Below are 17,940 nucleotides of genomic sequence, written 5' to 3' on the forward strand. Positions count from 1 at the left end.
CTCAAACTTTCTCAACACCACACCCGATTTTGCTCCACTTTGAGGGTCATCTGGGAACAGGCCTGGAAGTGCTGGCTGGTGACCCCTCTGTGTAAATGAACCCCCCCCATATTCTCTTACTGCCCCGCCCTTCTCCTTCCTCCACGCTCCCCTCTGCAGCGGCGCGCTCTGCATGCCCGTGGGGTCCTCCCCGCGTGCAGGGCTCCCTGAGCCACTGCGTCCCACCATCTCCACCCTGCTCAGCCCTGGAGCCCCTCACCTGCCTGGCAGGTGCCCCCTGGGTACCTGGGCTCAAAGGGCCATGCGCGTCGTGTCCTCACGTGCACTGTGTTTCCACGGAGAAAGCAGCACAGTGTCTTCATGTTCCCATGTGCCTGTCTCCCCGACCGAACTCAGAATTTCTGAACTTGCCTTTTCCTCCATCTCTGAGTATCTGCTCATTTTTACTTCTTCCTCTAACCTAATTGCTTCCCTCTTAAAGGCTGACCGATTTAAAAGGTTCTCCCAATCTTGGGTAATTGCCTTTTTCTCTTCTATTCTTAGAACATTGTTTTTTTTCTATGGTGAAATAAGTCTGCCTTATGAGGTTACAATAACTATCTTGCTTAGCTGTAAAGCTTTTTTAAAAAATGAATGTTCCTACAGCTCTTCATGAGAGATTATCCAATAAGTCAGCTGCCTTACACTTTACCATTATATTGCTAGCACTCAGCAACAGCTGAAGTTAGTTTTCCTTTATTTGTCTTGCTTGGTGTCTCCTCCTTGGACTTGAGTGTAATGCCCTGAAAGTGGTGACCTTGGCTGCCTTTTCCCCTCTCTGCCCCGCGGGGAGAGGAGCCCTGATCCAGATGCTTGGAGCGGTGCACGGGTGCCTGAACGATCTCCCTGGCACTCACACCTTCCACTCCAAACTGAACATCTGCTGCCCTGTCTTTTCTCCTGACTCTGCATCTGTCTGTCTGGCTGCCACGTGGACATTGCCCTCCAGGGTCTCACAGGCACCCCAAGCTCACCCGGTTCAAAGCCCCTGCCTCTGGGATTCCCATCTTGGTCCAGGTGCCACCATCTCCCAAGTCAGTACAGCCAGAAGCCCCAGGGCAGCTGAATCCCTCCCCCTCGCTCCCTCTCCCACACCTCCCAGCAGCATCCCTCCCCTTTGGCTAAATGCTCCGGTTCAGCCCACCCCATTGCTCCCACCTGCCTGCGCCCTGGCCACTCCTCCTGGGAACTGCAACAGCTTCCCAGCCGGGCCTCCAGCTGCCACCATCGCCTTCTCTGAACCATCCTGCATGCATCTTGCTGCCAGAATCATCTTTCTAAAATGCAAATCTGAACTTGTTGGTCCGACCTTAAGGTCCCGCAGAGGCTCCCCACTGCCTTTGTGATAAAGTTCAATGTCCTGAGCTCTTTGAGGTCTGGTCTCGCCTTCCCCTCCAGCCTCCCTCTGACACCCACCCCCAGGCAGCAGTCAGGCCTGGCGCCATCACTAACGAGCTGTGATTCAGGCACATTTCTAAACTGCAGCTTCCTCCGGAAGAGCAGTCAATGAATAAAACAAAGGGCGTAATGAAAATGAGCCCGCATTTACTAAGCACTCGCCACACACCACGCAAGGTGAGTTTGCAGAGCAAACCTGGTTTTGTGCTGTGACGTTGGTATTATTACTATCCTCATGTTACAGAGGAGAACTGAGCTCTACAGACATTAAATCAGTCGTTCAAGGTCACACGATTTAGTAAGCGGTGGAGCTGGGACCAGAGCCACTTTTGTTTGACTCCAACCTTCTTCACCTCTATGCTTGGATGTAATGGGTTTCGCATAAGGCCTAGTACAGAGTGAGCGCTCGAAAGAAAATCCTGACTACTCGTACTTTTCCATGCTCCCGCTGATCTTTGTCTCTCTGTATATGATAGATAAAAGATGATCGATTGATACATAGATAGGGAGATAGAACATTCCTTTCCCATGCCAGGCCTTTACTACCTTATTCAACTAATGGCCTTAGCTCCTGAAGTCTGATGGTCCTTCTGGAAGAAAGACTTCCCCAAACCCTCATGGTCCTCCCTGAGTTAGCTGTCCTTCTCTGCGCCGATGGTCCCCTCAGGCAGCCCTAGCAGACCCCACAACTGCCCACTGAGTCCCCGTATCACCCAGCACTGTCCCTGGAGCAGAGCATGAATAAATGAATGAGCAGAAAAATCTCCATCAAATGTCCTTCTCCTACACACAGCTGACTCTTCCTACAAAAATCAAGGCAGCAGACGCGCCACGGAGTTGCCTGGGAGTGACCTGGCGCTCACTGCCCTCCTTCCCACCCTCCCCATGGCTCCCCGCTCCCCCCTATCCGGCCCTGGACCTCCAGCAGGACACTTACCCTCAGTAAACAAGTGAAGGAGACACTTGTGAGGATGCCTGTGATCCCAGGTGTTGGGAAAGAGTCTCCACAACCTCAGAGAAACTCCTGGAGAAGCACTGCAACCCTCCCTTCCCCTCACGACCAACCAGCCACCAAGCCCCGTTGCTCCTGCACCGCCCCCTCCAGGGGTCCCCTCCTCTCTGCGCTCCCAATGCCCCACTCTGCCTCATCGCTCTTCACCCAGACCTTTCCAGAGTCTCTGAGCCGGTCTCTGGTCGCCAGGCTCACACATCTCTCGACCACACCCCGCGGGCCCCCAGAACGCGCGTCCCCAAACACCCACCCGACTGCTTCCAGCGCCGCTGTGAGTCTCTGCGAGACTTCCCACTGCCCGCCGAAATCCCAGTCCTGCCTCCTCAGACGCCTTATGAGCGAGCCCCTCCCTGATCTCCCTGAGCTGTCGCGTTTTTTCTGCCAGACCAGGTGCCCTCAGTTCCAGGAACACTAATCCACCTGCATGCAATGTGCTGCCTTAGATGCAGCTCAAGTGTGAGCTCCGTGAGAAGCCTTCCGTGGCGCCATGACCGCAGAGAGCCCTCCTGCCACATCCGTCACGCCTCGCTGCCGCTGCCTGTTCACACATCTTTCTCCCGGAGGCAGGAGTGGTGTTGACTGTCCCAGTGTCCTTGGTGATGTCAGATGAGCGCCTGGCAACAGCGCCCAGCAGGTGTTTACTGAACGGATAGTAAAACCACCTGCTTCTTTCAAATGGGCTCCATTTTCACCTATGATTTGGTAAGTGAGCCGCTGAAACTTTTCAGAAGAAGGCAGGATATAAAAACACTTGGTAAATAGTAGTTAAGTGATACTTAGTTTTAAAACAAGAGAAACCAAATTGCTTGGAAGCAGGTGAACCAGACAGTAAGCTTGGAAGCTTAGCCAACTGCTTCACAATTCACCGCCTGGTCCTCTTATTTCATTTCCTGTGTATGTTTTTTTTTAATTAATTAATTAATTTATTTGGGGCTGTGTTGGATCTTTGTTGCTGCGCGCGGGCTTTCTCTAGTTGCGGCGAGCGGGGGCTACTCTTCGTTGTGATGCCGGCTTCTCCTTGCGGTGGCTTCTCTTGATGCGGAGCACAGGCTCTCGGCACGTGGGCTCAGTAGTTGTGGCGTACAGGCTCAGTAGTTGTGGCTCGTGGGCTCTAGAGCACAGGCTCAGTAGTTGTGACGCACAGGCTTAGTTGCTCCGCGGCATGTGGGATCTTCCCGGACCAGGGCTCGAACCCATGTCCCCTGCATTAGCATGTGGATTCTTTTTTTTTCTTTTAACATCTTTATTGGAGTATAATTGCTTTACAATTGTGTGCTTTACAATTAGTTTCTGCTTTATAACAAAGTGAATCAGCTATACATATACATATATCCCCATATCTCCTCCCTCTTGCGTCTCTCTCCCACCCTCCCTATCCCACCCCTCTAGGTGGTCACAAATCACCGAGCTGATCTCCCTGTGCTATGCGGCTGCTTCCCACCACCGTGCCACCAGGGAAGTCCCTCCTGTGTTTTAATTTATATTTCCACTAATATCTTATTGGCACTTGTTGGTGAATAGATTTTTAAACAAAGTTTTCTGAACTGTTCAGTGTCTTGTGCGTGCACATGTGAACGTTGTACAGATTTCATGATGGCAGTTGGCAAGAAAATGGAACTTTCTGAAGTCTCTTTCTATTGGAAATCTACCAAGGGGATCAACTCTTTGGTCTATCAAAGGATACCTATAGGGTATCTGAATTAGAAAGGGGACATTTCATAGCCCCAGTTTTGTCTACAAAGAACTGAAAATTACCAGTGAATTTGACATGAGGAAATTTCAAGAAAGAGAAAAAATGTTAAAAACAAAAAAATGACAAAAAGAAATACTAATAGTTAAGACTTTCATGCCACATGGCCAAGCCCTGTTCACACATGAACTCATTCAATTCTTACAATGCTATGAGGTAGGTGTTATTATTTGTCCTTTATAGAGATGGGAAAACTAAGGCACGGGGCTTCCACAGCTAGCAAGCAGCAGAGCTGGGGTCTGAACAAAGCGAGGCTTTAGCATCCGGGACCTTAACTATTCTGCCAAACTGCCGCTAATACAAGCGCCTGTAAACCATGATGTGAAAGAATATATAGGGACTTCCCTGGTGGTCCAGTGGTTAGCACTCCGTGCTTCCAATGCAGGGGGCGCGGGTTTGATCCCTGGTCGGGGAACTAGGATCCCACATGCTACACGGGGCAGCAAAAAAAAAATTTTTTTTAAATTAGAAAAGAATATATAAAGAATGTATATATACATGTACAACTGAATCCCTTTGTTGTACAGCAGTAATGAACACTACATTGTAAATCAACTATACTTCAATAAAAATTATAAAGAAATAAAAAATACAGTTATTATATACAGAATGGCTAAGCAGCAAGGTCCTACTATATGGCACAGAGAACTATGTTCAGTATCCTATGAAAAACCATAATGGAAAAGAATATAAAAAAATACAAGCAGGCTTCCCTGGTGGCGCAGTGGTTGAGAATCTGCCTGCCAGTGCAGGGGACACGGGTTCGAGCCCTGGTCTGGGAAGATCCCACACACCGCGGAGCAACTAGGCCCGTGAGCCACAATTACTGAGCCTGCGTGTCTGGAGCCTGTGCTCTGCAACAAGAGAGGCCGCGATAGCGAGAGGCCCGCGCACCGCGATGAAGAGTGGCCTCCACTTGCTGCAACTAGAGAAAGCCCTCGCACAGAAACGAAGACTCAATGCAACCAAAAATAAATAAATAAATAAAACTATAAAAAAAAAAAATGCAAGCATCTGGAAGGGATGAGTACCATTCAACAACCCACTGGTTTCTTCCAGGTTTCTACAGTGCCAAGCAACACGGCCCTGGTCCTTGTCCTCAGGAAGGGTAGGGCAGACAGGGAGAGAGCGTGACATAAACACATCCATCCATGCATCCATAAAGCAAGTGGGAACCACAGACGGGGACGCGTGTGAGAGAGCCTGGCAAAGACGCAGGCCCGCCCTGCCAGTTAAAGATGGACAGGGCTCTAGGTGTGAGCTTCACCTGGTCAGGGGACGCTCCCAGGCAAATGACGTCAGCTATATTAGCAAATGAGGGGATGAAGACATGAGGGCTGAGATAGTCAAAAATGTTCCAAGTGAAGACAAGAGGCTTAAATCCAGGTGGAAGAAAAACGAAGGAAAGAAGCATTGATTTAAGAGCAGTGCAGGATGCATTACACAGAAGAAAAGAATTTCTGTGTTAATCCGCAGAACTCAATTGTGATAAGGTCAAGAAGCCATATGTCAGAAATTTGCAACACGTGAATTTAGTTAGTCATTTAGACACTAGCTCGTCCCATGAAGGAGTCTGCAGGAAACCCTCTAATTTAAGGGTTAGGGGAGAATCTGGTCTATCACACAACAGGGCTCAGCTGCCAATCACTCAGGGAGACTCAGCAACAACCGTAAGTGGGGAGGATCACAAGATAGGTCTGCTTTGGGTGGTACATTTCTGGCGCTGTGGCCACTTCTGGTGTTGGGTTGCACTCCACACCCCCAGTTTTAGGCCCTGGCAGGTGAATGTGGTATCTGATTGAATAGCAGAAAAGATCCCCGGGCTTAATCCAGCTTACCTGCACCTCAATGTTTGCTGAATCAATGACTGAACAAACAAGTACTGAACAGACAGCATTTCACATTTGCCATAGAAGCTCTCTGTACATGCAAAATACCCATACCATTGTTACCTTTAGAATTACCTGCTCAACTAATTGGGTTCCAGGCAGGTTTAACTACATCTCGGAGCAGCTAGAAGGCTCCAGCGAATGTTTGGATTCTATGTAGAACCAACTATTCAGGTGAGGGAAAAGAAGTGTCAAGAGGATTTTCAAGTTCTGGTTTCACAGCTGAAGAACACAGCCAGGGAGGGAGCTTACACAGCATTCAGAGGTATCTGTGAGTGAAGTGGGGAAAGCTGTCAATCTGCTGTGGGATTTGTTTGGTTCCTTCCCCTTCTCAGTTAAGAAAACACAGATGGCTAGGACAAGATGAGCTAAGAAGCTGCCTTTGCTTCCTCCTCTCCGTGCCTGAGGCTGGTCTCACCCAGCCCAGCTCTGGTGTGGAAACTCAGACTGGAACAGAGGAAGCATAACGTCCCAGACCACAGCCACAGGACAGGGTTGGGGTTGGGGGGTGACTGTTCACATCACTGAGGCCCGAGGATCCACAACCCACTACACACGCACAACTTCTGAGGTCTGAGCTCTAGGAATAACTACCAACTTTCTTTGCTTTTAAAAAGAGAACAACAAAAACCCCACTGCCATTAGATATCTCTTACAAGCTTCCCAAACCAGCAAGGCTAGTCTGTCTTCCCAGAACATCTGCTTTGTTATTGAAGATAAAGTCATTTAGTTTCCTCGATATGAGAGGCTTTGTAATGAAGCACTTGAATAGAAGGTGACTTCTCTTTGCTTAGGGATTGGTTTTCTGGGGAGGAGGGGAAACATGCCCACTGTTGATTTGGGCATATATGGTACCCGAGCACTGTCTTTTGCAGACAAGATGTTTAGTTGGAGAATCCCTTTGCACAGGTATTAGAATTTCAGTCATTTTTGCTTTGCTTTGCTCCTCCCCCCTCACCCCCTTCATAGGTCCTACCTAGCCTCTTTATGTGGTTAAGAAGGGCTCAGACGGGCATGGTCCCCTCCACTGAACAGTAAGTTTCACCCTGGCAGGTCTTGTTCACTGCCTGAAGCACTTAGCACAGAGCCTGGCACAGGCTAGTGCCTAGTGAATGTTTGTGGACTGAATGAATAAAAGAACCTCAAAGACAACAGGCTTGAACCTGGGCTCATCATTCTCCCATTTTGGCCACCACTTTCTATTACGAAGAAGGTAACCCTCCATCCAAAATCCTGGGAACCTGTTTGTCTGGAAGCAGTGGCCACCTGCAGGTACCTGGGAGAAGACCCAAGCCATCCCTCCACAAGGAAACAGCTGCCATGAAAGGGACTGTGAAGGGGAAATAAGAGCGTTGTCAGGCAAACTTAGACTTGTGCGTAAAATTCAGTCCCAGCACAAACCGGGCTATGTTGGCAGATTAGAAGCAAGACAGACGCCGGGCAGGGGCTGAGGCGCTGAGAAATGACATGGGCAGACCACCCTCTCCAAATGCCCTGTTTCATAGTGGAGGAATCTGCTGCCCACACCCACATAGATAATGACCTGCAAAAGCCAAGAAGTAAAACCTGGGTGTCCCGAGGTCCTGTCCAGATCTCTTTCCACCGCTTCTGTCTGCCACAGCCCTACAGGGGACAAGCATGTCCAGTAAGTTCAGGAAACGCCTTTAGCTGGAAATAACAGGCTTCAGCTGTTAGGGGGTAAGCTTACTACACGTCTGTACTCCTGAGGTGCAGTGTTAAATACTGCTGACTCTCCCCGTGTCCGCGGCTTGAACCCTCTTAGTCACCTTTTGATTATAACCTCTCCTGAGCCACTGCTGCCGACAGAAGGTGACCGTGGCCAGCACCGTGCAAAGAACGTTCCATGCATTATCATCTCCTTTAAACCCCACAGCAATCTATGGGGGGAAGACCGCCATCACACCCACCTTACTCCTGCGGAAAGGAAGGCTCCACGAGATCCAAGAACTTGCTCACAGCCCATAGATTTTAAGTGGTAGAAGGGGGACCTGATCCCAGACAGTCACCCCGAGTTCACCCTCACAGCCCTGTGCCACACTGCCTGCCTACTGACACTGGTCCCGGTGGCTTCAGCCTTTCTTTCCCCGTCACCATAGTTCCGAACCGGAGTCCCCCTAAAACCGAGTTCCCTTACTGAGTTTATGATTAATCTCTCTGTTCAAAACTTTATTCCCTTTCTTGTCCCCTGTGACCTCAACCACGTGCTAACTGAACAGTAATCAACCAGAGTCAGAGGAGGAAGATTGCCCGTTGTAGATTTCATCATTAACATACAAACTCAGGTTGTTCTCCTAACAGGCCCTGGAGCCATGGACCACCTGGGCAGAGAATCCTAAACCGGAGACATTCTGACTCCAGAAACCTCAATTAAGAAATGTCACAAGACATGTCACAAGACAATGATTAATCCCAGCTTCTTTGTTCATCCCCTTTAAAAACACCCCTAACTCAAAGACTAATCTGGAGTGGATCTGAGGCTCATTTCCCACTCCCTTGCTTGGCGCCCTGCAATAAACCCTGACTTTGACGCAAACTCCCACTGTCAGAGTTTGGCTTTCTGTGCCATGGGCACATGAGCACTTTGCCCGGTTGCATTCAGGCCCCATCATCTCCCACCTAGACCACTGCCCAGCCCCTTCTCCCCTCCTCTTCTCTGGAATCTTCGCCCTCCCATCCATTTCTGCTCATCTTCCAAAACTAGGATTTCCTTCTGTTGCCGGGAGGTGTCTTCTCACATCAACCAGTTCTCTAGTTCTCTACGGTTACCAACTGGGTGTCCAACAATTCAATTCCATTTTGACACTGTCTACCTGGAGTGAGCATCAGATCACAAATCCCGGGCTCAGGGTCACAAGCCTGCCCCTTCAGATGCCAGCTGCAAGTCTTGGGTCACTTGTACTTCTGACCCATCAGCTATAAGTCAGGGATTCCCACAAGCCCCTCCACAGGCTTGATAATTTGCTAGAACCACTCACAGAACACAGGAAAGTGCTTTGGTTACTGTTACTGGTGTATTTTAAAGGATACAACTCAAGAACAGCCAAATGGAAGACATGCATGGTACAAGATGTACAAGTAGAGGGGTGCACGCGGCCTCTTTGAGCACACCACCCTCCCGGCACCTCAATGTGTTCACCATTTAGGAATTTTTATGGAGGTTTCATCACACTGACATGATTGATTAAATCACTGACAACTGGTGATTAGTTCAATCTCCGGGCCCCTTCCCCTCCCCAGAGGTTGAAAGTTCCTACCCTCTAATCCTGGCTTGGTCTTTCTGGCCACCAGCCCTCATTCTGAAGCTGCCTAGGGGTTCCCAGCTATCAATCACCTCATTAGCATACAAAGGACACTCATCACTCATCCTCAAGAGTTTGGGGAGCTATGTGCCAGGAACTGCAGACAAAGACAAAATATTTATTTTTTATTAACCACAGTCCCTCTACTCGGAAACCTCCAGTGGCTCCCCATGACAACAAAGCAGAGCCCACACTTTTCAGGGTGGCCTGTAAACCATACACAATCTCATCTCCCCTGATTCCTGCCACCTTGCTCTGGTCCGGGCTCATCCATCTTGCAGATTCCTGCCTCTGCACCTGTGCCTCATCCTCCTGCCCCTTCACTAAATCAAAATGGAATCAAGGGACTTCCCTGGTGGTCCAGTGATAAAGAATCTGCTTTCCAATGCAGGGGTCGTGGGTTCGATCCCTGGGCAGGGAACTAAGATCCCACGTGCCGCGGGGCAACGAAGCCTGCGCACCACAACTTCTGAGCCTGCACGCCTCAACTAGAGAGCCTGTGTGCCACAAACTACAGAGTCCATGCACCCTGGAGCCCGTGCGCCACAACTAGAAAGAGAAATCCCACACGCCACAACTAGAGAGAAGCCCGTGCACCACGACTACAGAGAAGCCTGCGCACCGTGACAAAGACCCGACGCAGCCAAAAAAAATTTGTTTAAAAAAGAAAATAAATAGAGAGAAGCTCACGCGGGTCAATGAAGACCCAACACAGCCAAAAATAAATAAATAAACAAAAAAATAAATAAATTAAATAAATTTTAAAAAATGGAATCAAAACATTTCTTAGGACGCCATTGGTTTAGAGATGTGAGGAACCTCAGATTTTACAGATGAGGAACTGATGACCCAGACTGCTGAATGGCATAGCCCCAGATTATAGATTCATTATCTCTCAAAGGCAGAGAGAACGGTACCCATCTCTGAATTCCGGGGATGAGCGCTGGGGATGACAAGTTCCAAATGAACAAAGTCTTGTGTAAACTTTCAAAAGCACAAACCACACACACACACACACACACACACACAAAACAAAAATTAATTTGATATATACCAAGTGGAGGATTTCTGATCAATGAAAAGACACTACGGACAAAATTACTAAACCTAAATAGAAGATATTTGCAATGTCTAAAATTGATTACAGATCAACACTTAGAATTCCTGAAAATCAGGAAAAATAGAGCAAACCTAATTTTTAAAAAAAGAGCAAAGTATGTGAACATGCAATTAGGGAAGAGGAAACCCTCAAAGTTAACAAACATATCAAATTCACTAGTTATTAGAAAAATACAAGATCAAACAATGAGATGTCATTTTACACCTCCTGGAAAGCTGGAGAATGATGCAAAGCGGGGGTAAGGATGCGGGGGTCGCATCTGCCTGGGGGTGGGTGTGGTGAGTAGAGGGCTCCAGGAAAGCAATCTGGCAGTCCTTACAGTACAGTCGCTGATGCCAGCAATTCTGCCCTTGGGTATGGATCCCAAAGAAATCCTCCCAGGCGGGACCTGCAGGAGGCTGTTTGGGGCAGCACATTTGTGGAACTGCAGCACGATGTGTGCGATCTCCAAACCCATCCTGGGGGAGCAGATGCTAAAATGTGTGGAGGTCTCCACGGAGCACAATGCACAGTGTACGTATGGGGTAGATACGGAGTGACACCGCTCGATGAGGAAACATTAAGAATAGCTCATGGGGAGGGGGAGGGGTAAGCTGTGACAAAGTGAGAGAGTGGCATGGACATATATACACTACCAAATGTAAAATAGATAGCTAGTGGGAAGCAGCCGCATAGCACAGGGAGATCAGCTTGGTGCTTTGTGACCACCTAGAGGGGTGGGATCGGGAGGGTGGGAGGGAGGGAGATGCAAGAGGGAAGAGATATGGGAACATATGTATAACTGATTCACTTTGTTATAAAGCAGAAACTAACACACCATTGTAAAGCAATTATACTCCAATAAAGATGTTTAAAAAAAAAAAAAAGAATAGCTCAGTCCAAAAAAAATAATAATCAAACCTCGGGTGAGCCTTGCAAATACAAACTGCTACATGGTGTTACGTGATTAGCATTTAAAAATAATTTTTTTAAATAAAAATTTTTTTTTAAAAAAATTAGTTCAGACAATGGGACTTAGAAGAGATGGTGGAGGGGCTGGAGGAGGGTGGTAGGCTGTGCGGGGCAGTCAGAATCAGATAAACTGAGAGCTGAAAACCCAAACCTCCATTCCTCACAACTTTTGCTTTTTTTGGCAGGGCACATGGAGCTAACCTTTACTGAGTACTCTGAGCCAGGAGGGTGCTAGGGATTTTTACATTTATTTTATTTATTTATTTATTTATTTTTTAAACATCTTTATTGAAGTATAATTGCCTTACAATGGTGTGTTAGCTTCTGCTTTATAACAAAGTGAATCAGTTATACACATACAATATGTTCCCATATCTCTTCCCTCTTGCATATCCCTCCCTCCCACCCTCCCCATCCCACCCCTCTAGGTGGTCACAAAGCACCAAGCTGATCTCCCTGTGCTATGTGGCTGCTTCCCACTAGCTATCTATTTTACATTTGGTAGTGTATATATGTCCATGACACTCTCTTACCCTGTCACATCTCACCCCACCCCCTCCCCATATCCTCAAGTCCATTCTCTAGTAGGTCTGTGTCTTTATTCCCGTCTTGCCACTAGGTTCTTCATGGCTTTTTTTTTTTTTTCCCTTAGATTCCGTATATATGTGTTAGCATACTGTATTTGTTTTTCTCTTTCTGACTTACTTCACTCTGTATGACAGACTCTAACTCCATCCACCTCATTACAAATACCTCCATTTCATTTCTTTTTATGGCTGAGTAATATTCCATTGTATATATGTGCCACATATTCTTTATCCATTCATCTGTTGATGGACATTTAGGTTGCTTCCATGTCCTGGCTATTGTAAATAGAGCTGCAATGAACATTTTGGTACATGACTCTTTTTGAACTATGGTTTTCTCAGGGTATATGCCCAGTAGTGGGATTGCTGGGTCGTATGGTAGTTCTATTTGTAGTTTTTTAAGGAACCTCCATACTGTTCTCCATAGTGGCTGTATCAATTTACATTCCCACCAACAGTGCAAGAGGGTTCCCTTTCCTCCACACCCTCTCCAGCATTTATTGTTTCTAGATTTTTTGATGATGGCCATTCTGACTGGTGTGAGATGATACCTCATTGTAGTTTTGATTTGCATTTCTCTAATGATTAATGATGTTGAGCATTCTTTCACGTGTCTGTTGGCAATCTGTATATCTTCTTTGGAGAAAAGTCTATTTAGGTCTTCTGCCCAGTTTTGGATTGGATTGTTCGTTTTTTTGTTATTGAGCTGCATGAGCTGCTTGTAAATCTTGGAGCTTAATCCTTTGTCAGTTGCTTCATTTGCAAATATTTTCTCCCATTCTGAGGGTTGTCTTTTGGTCTTGTTTATGGTTTCCTTTGCTGTGCAAAAGCTTTTAAGTTTCATTAGGTCCCATTTGTTTATTTGTGTTATTTCCATTTCTCTAGGAGCTGGGTCAAAAAGGATCTTGCTGTGATGTATGTCATAGAGTGTTCTGCCTATGTTTTCCTCTAAGAGTTTGATAGTGTCTGGCCTTACACTTAGGTCTTTAATCCATTTTGAGTTTATTTTTGTGCATGGTGTCAGGGAGTGTTCTAATTTCATACTTTTACATGTATCTGTCCAATTTTCCCAGCACCACTTATTGAAGAGGCTGTCTTTTCTCCACTGTATATGCTTGCCTCCTTTATCAAAGATAAGGTGACCATATGTGTGTGGGTTTATCTCTGGGCTTTCTATCCTGTTCCATTGATCTATATTTCTGTTTTTGTGCCAGTACCAAACTGTCTTGATTACTGTAGCTTTGTAATATAGTCTGAAGTCAGGGAGCCTGATTCCCCCAGCTCCATTTTTCGTTCTCAAGATTGCTTTGGCTATTCGGGGTCTTTTGTGTTTCCATACAAATTGTGAAATTTTTTGTTCTAGTTCTGTGAAAAATGCCAGTGGTAGTTTGATAGGGATTGCATTGAATCTGTAGATTGCTTTGGGTAGTAGAGTCATTTTCACAATGTTGATTCTTCCAATCCAGGAACATGGTATATCTCTCCATCTATTTGTATCATCTTTAATTTCTTTCATCAGTGTCTTATAATTTTCTGCATACAGGTCTTTTGTCTCCTTAGGTAGGTTTATTCCTAGATATTTTATTCATTTTGTTGCAATGGTAAATGGGAGTGTTTTCTTAATTTCACTTTCAGATTTTTCGTCATTAGTGTATAGAAATGCAAGAGATTTCTGTGCATTAATTTTGTATCCTGCTACTTTACCAAATTCATTGATTAGCTCTAGGAGTTTTCTGGTAGCATCTTTAGGATTCTCTATGTATAGTATCATGTCATCTGCAAATAGTGACAGCTTTACTTCTTCTTTTCCGATTTGGATTCCTTTTATTTCTTTGTCCTCTCTGATTGCTGTGGCTAACACTTCCAAAACTATGTTGAATAATAGTGGTGAGAGTGGGCAACCTTGTCTTGTTCCTGATCTTAGTGGAAATGGTTTCAGTTTTTCACCATTGAGGACAATGTTGGCTGTGGGTTTGTCATATATGGCCTTTATTATGTTGAGGAAAGTTCCCTCTATGCCTACTTTCTGCAGGGCTTTTATCATAAATGGGTGTTGAATTTTGTCGAAAGCTTTCTCTGCATCTATTGAGATGATCATATGGTTTTTCTCCTTCAATTTGTTAATATGGTGTATCACATTGATTGATTTGCGTATATTGAAGAATCCTTGCATTCCTGGGATAAATCCCACTTGATCATGGTGTATGATCCTTTTAATGTGCTGTTGGATTCTGTTTGCTAGTATTTTGTTGAGGATTTTTGCATCTATGTTCATCAGTGATATTGGCCTGTAGTTTTCTTTCTTTGTGACATCTTTGTCTGGTTTTGGTATCAGGGTGATGGTGGCCTCGTAGAATGAGTTTGGGAGTGTTCCTCCCTCTTTTATATTTTGGAAGAGTTTGAGAAGGATAGGTGTTAGCTCTTCTCTAAATGTTTGATAGAATTCACCTGTGAAGCCATCTGGTCCTGGGCTTTTGTTTGTTGGAAGGTTTTTAATCACAGTTTCAATTTCAGTGCTTGTGATTGGTCTGTTCATATTTTCTATTTCTTCCTGGTTCAGTCTTGGCAGTTTGTGCATTTCTAAGAATCTGTCCATTTCTTCCAGGTTGTCCATTTTATTGGCATAGAGTTGCTTGTAGTAATCTCTCATGATCTTTTGTATTTCTGCAGTGTCAGTGGTTACTTCTCCTTTTTCATTTTTAATTCTATTGATTTGAGTCTTCTCCCTTTTTCTCTTGATGAGTCTGGCTAATGGTTTATCAATACAAACACATGGAGGCTACACAATACACTACTTAATAACGAAGTGATCACTGAAGAAATCAAAGGGGAAATCAAAAAATACCTAGAAACAAATGACAATGGAGCTACAACGACCCAAAACCTATGGGATGCAGCAAAAGCAGTGCTAAGAGGGAAGTTTATAGCAATACAAGCCTACCTCAAGAAACAGGAAACATCTCGAATAAACAACCTAACCTTGCACCTAAAGCAATTAGAGAAAGAAGAACAAAAAAACCCCAAAGCCAGCAGAAGGAAAGAAATTATAAAGATCAGGTCAGAAATAAATGAAAAAGAAATGAAGGAAACAATAGCAAAAATCAATGAAACTAGAAGCTGGTTCTTTGAGTACATTTATTATCTCATGTATCACTTGCAAAACTCCTACACCGTTGGGTAGGGGTGATCCCTCCTGTTTTGCAGTTGGAAACAGGACGCTCAGAGAAAGCAACGTGCTAAACTCACATGGTGATGCACATCGGATGCGTATCTGAGCTGTCTTCCTGTCCCTCTGCCAATACAGCGACACCAACTAGCGACTTGTGACATTCTCCCTCTAGAGTTTTCTGCCTGGCAGCTGGGTCCAGGGGTCTCCCCCAGGCTTGCCCTAGGCTCCAGAGCTATCAGAACCCCTCCAGCTCTCTCCCTGGGACACGCGGGTCCAGAGGTCTAGGGAACTCCTGAGGTTAAGCTAGATTCTAGTAGCTTCCTCTTTGCCCTCCAAACCCACGCATCCTTAGATGTGGCTCCTCGAACCAGGTCCAGTTTCTAGAAAACTGGAGATGTCCCTGCACAACTGTTTTCCACCCTGATCTAAATCTCCAGCTTCCTGGGAGTCAAGATGTAGCGGCAGGTGGGTGGGCATGGGAGGAACATTAACAGCAGAACAGCGATAAATTCCCTGAGAGCAGTATAAGCAAAATGACAGTGAAAAACCTCTGTAAACCCAGAACACGGCAGAGCTTTGTTAAAGCAACACGAGAACTAGGATTTTATGCAGGTCAAATCATGTTTGTCAAACCCCAGAACTGCACAGAGTAAGTCTAATAAGATGCTATCAGGACCCCAGCTGTTGACCCTCCTCCCCCTCCTTACCCCCTGCCAACATTATATAAGCTGCCCAGTTTTCCTCAGGCCCCAGTCCAATTATTCTTAGTGAAATTGAAAAGAAAGTAATTCCATCCAATAGAAAGTATTCTAAAAGGTCCCGGTGGTGATGGGCTGTAACTTGCAGCAGACTGCTTCGGCTTTACCCAGCATCCTGTCACAAACACTTGATATGATGACTAACACCGTGAGCTTAATTTGACTTAAAGAGAAAAACATTATTATTCAGGAAAACTAGGAATTATCCATCTTTTTTTCACCAAAAAGAGTCTACACAACTGTGGAGAAAAGAGTGTCACAAAAAGAAAAGTTTAGAAAGTTGTGGTTCATACATGAAATCAAAACAAACTTACGTATGGTTTATTCTTCCTCAGAGGAAATGGCAACGTAGGCTAGTAACAAGTCAATTTTATAAATATTTATTCTGCTGTTACCTTAGGGCAAAGCATCAGGCAGGTTGAGCTGCGGAGATAAGAACGCTAAGAGGCCACATACGGAATTATTGAGACCCACGATTCTTTGGTGGAGTCCAGATGCTGGCGAGCTCCCCAGATAAACTCTGGGGCTCAGGGGTCCCTTTGTATTGCTGCTGCTTTGAGCATCCCTGATAACCTTAAAACCAACGATCAGAATGGAGAGGAGAGCTCTCTGCCCTTCTCTCATCTCTCTACAATGGGTTTTCTTGGAAAAAACCCCCCAAACAAAACAACTCTACCCTCTTATCTTTTCCTGTCCTCCTCTCTCCAAGTTTCCAGGGTGGGGGGGGGGGCGGAAATACAGCACTGTGCTTTGCTGACCTCTGTGCTCTTCTGATACAAAGTGTGCCATTAGCCCTCTGTATTCCAGCCTGTACCATACCTCTCCCTGCCTTCCAGATGCACACACATGGACTTCACAGATTTCCCTGGACCCCTGCTCTGTTCTTCTTCTAAAGCTCCTAGGATTTCTTGCCCCCAGCTTCTCCACGGAATCCCTTTACTCTAGGATTTTACACAGGGTTAAACTTGGTGCTGGTTTGACTTACAAAAGTCATACCTATTTATTACTGTGTAACTCCTCTCTGCTCCTTTTCTAGAATTCAGTCTAACAAATAAGGCATCACCTTTAACAGAGCACTGGGGAACTTGGACTTAAACTCTTGCACATGTTTTAAGAGCCTCTCATCTCTTAAGTTGGACTCTCTTCCTAAATCTCTTCTGCTAAACTGGTTTTACTGCAATCCTTTGAAACCCAGTGTTTTCAGCATTTTGGCCTCCTCTGGAAGTTTCTTTCTGTGTTTAAACCTCTACAGCAGGGTCTGGTAATAATAAGAACTAACATTTAAAGAGGCCATACTATGTGCCAGGCAATCCTTTGAAGTAGATAGAATTATTACCCCCGTATTATAGAGGCAGGAACTGAGGCAGAGAGAAAGTCAATTGCACACAGAAGGTGCCCAGCCTTTTCCCCAAGGCTGCCAGCTTAAATATGCTTAAGCTGCGGGGTCAAAGGGCTCTGGAGTCCATTCTTAATCTGTCTCCCTATTCTGGAGCTGGGTGACCTGGATAATGCACTCAACCTCTTTGACCCTGAGTTAGTTTCACTTCCAATTATTGGTAAATCGAGATAAAGCATTCTTCGAAAGACCGAGCAGTAAATGAGAGGTTCGTGACGAGTCTGCCTCGGTCCCAGGCACTGGCTAACTGGGGTCCCACGCACCCCAGCGGAACGCCCTCACTGGCAGGGCTGGGACCCGCTCCTCGAAATGCCCCATCTCACGGTGAGGGTGCAGCAACATTAGTCCGTTTAAGACGAATCGGCCAAGGGACGTCTATGTCTGCGTCCACCTGGCACACTTACGGGGAGTCTCGCTTTCTCCCCACAGCGCTCTGCGCCCCGGTTCCAGCTCGCCACCCGTGCCTCGCCGTCGGCGGCTCCTCCACCCCGGCTTCTCTCTCGGTCCGGGGACTCTACCCAGGGGGCTCCCGAGCTTCCCGGGCTCGCCGT

The 17,940-nt window shown here is 46.2% G+C and overlaps 1 protein-coding gene across 2 annotated transcripts in view; it reads right to left on the reverse strand.

Annotated features, from left to right (window-relative positions):
- NT5E (5'-nucleotidase ecto) overlaps nt 1-17,940 on the reverse strand; it is a gene marked incomplete at its 5' end in the record, with an annotated part of 45,440 nt that overhangs the window by 27,156 nt on the left and 344 nt on the right. The gene's annotated exons all lie outside the window — the stretch shown is intronic.

The sequence above is a fragment of the Balaenoptera borealis genome (genome assembly GCF_965194805.1).
Source record: "Balaenoptera borealis genome assembly, chromosome: 9".
NCBI lineage: Eukaryota > Metazoa > Chordata > Mammalia > Artiodactyla > Balaenopteridae > Balaenoptera > Balaenoptera borealis.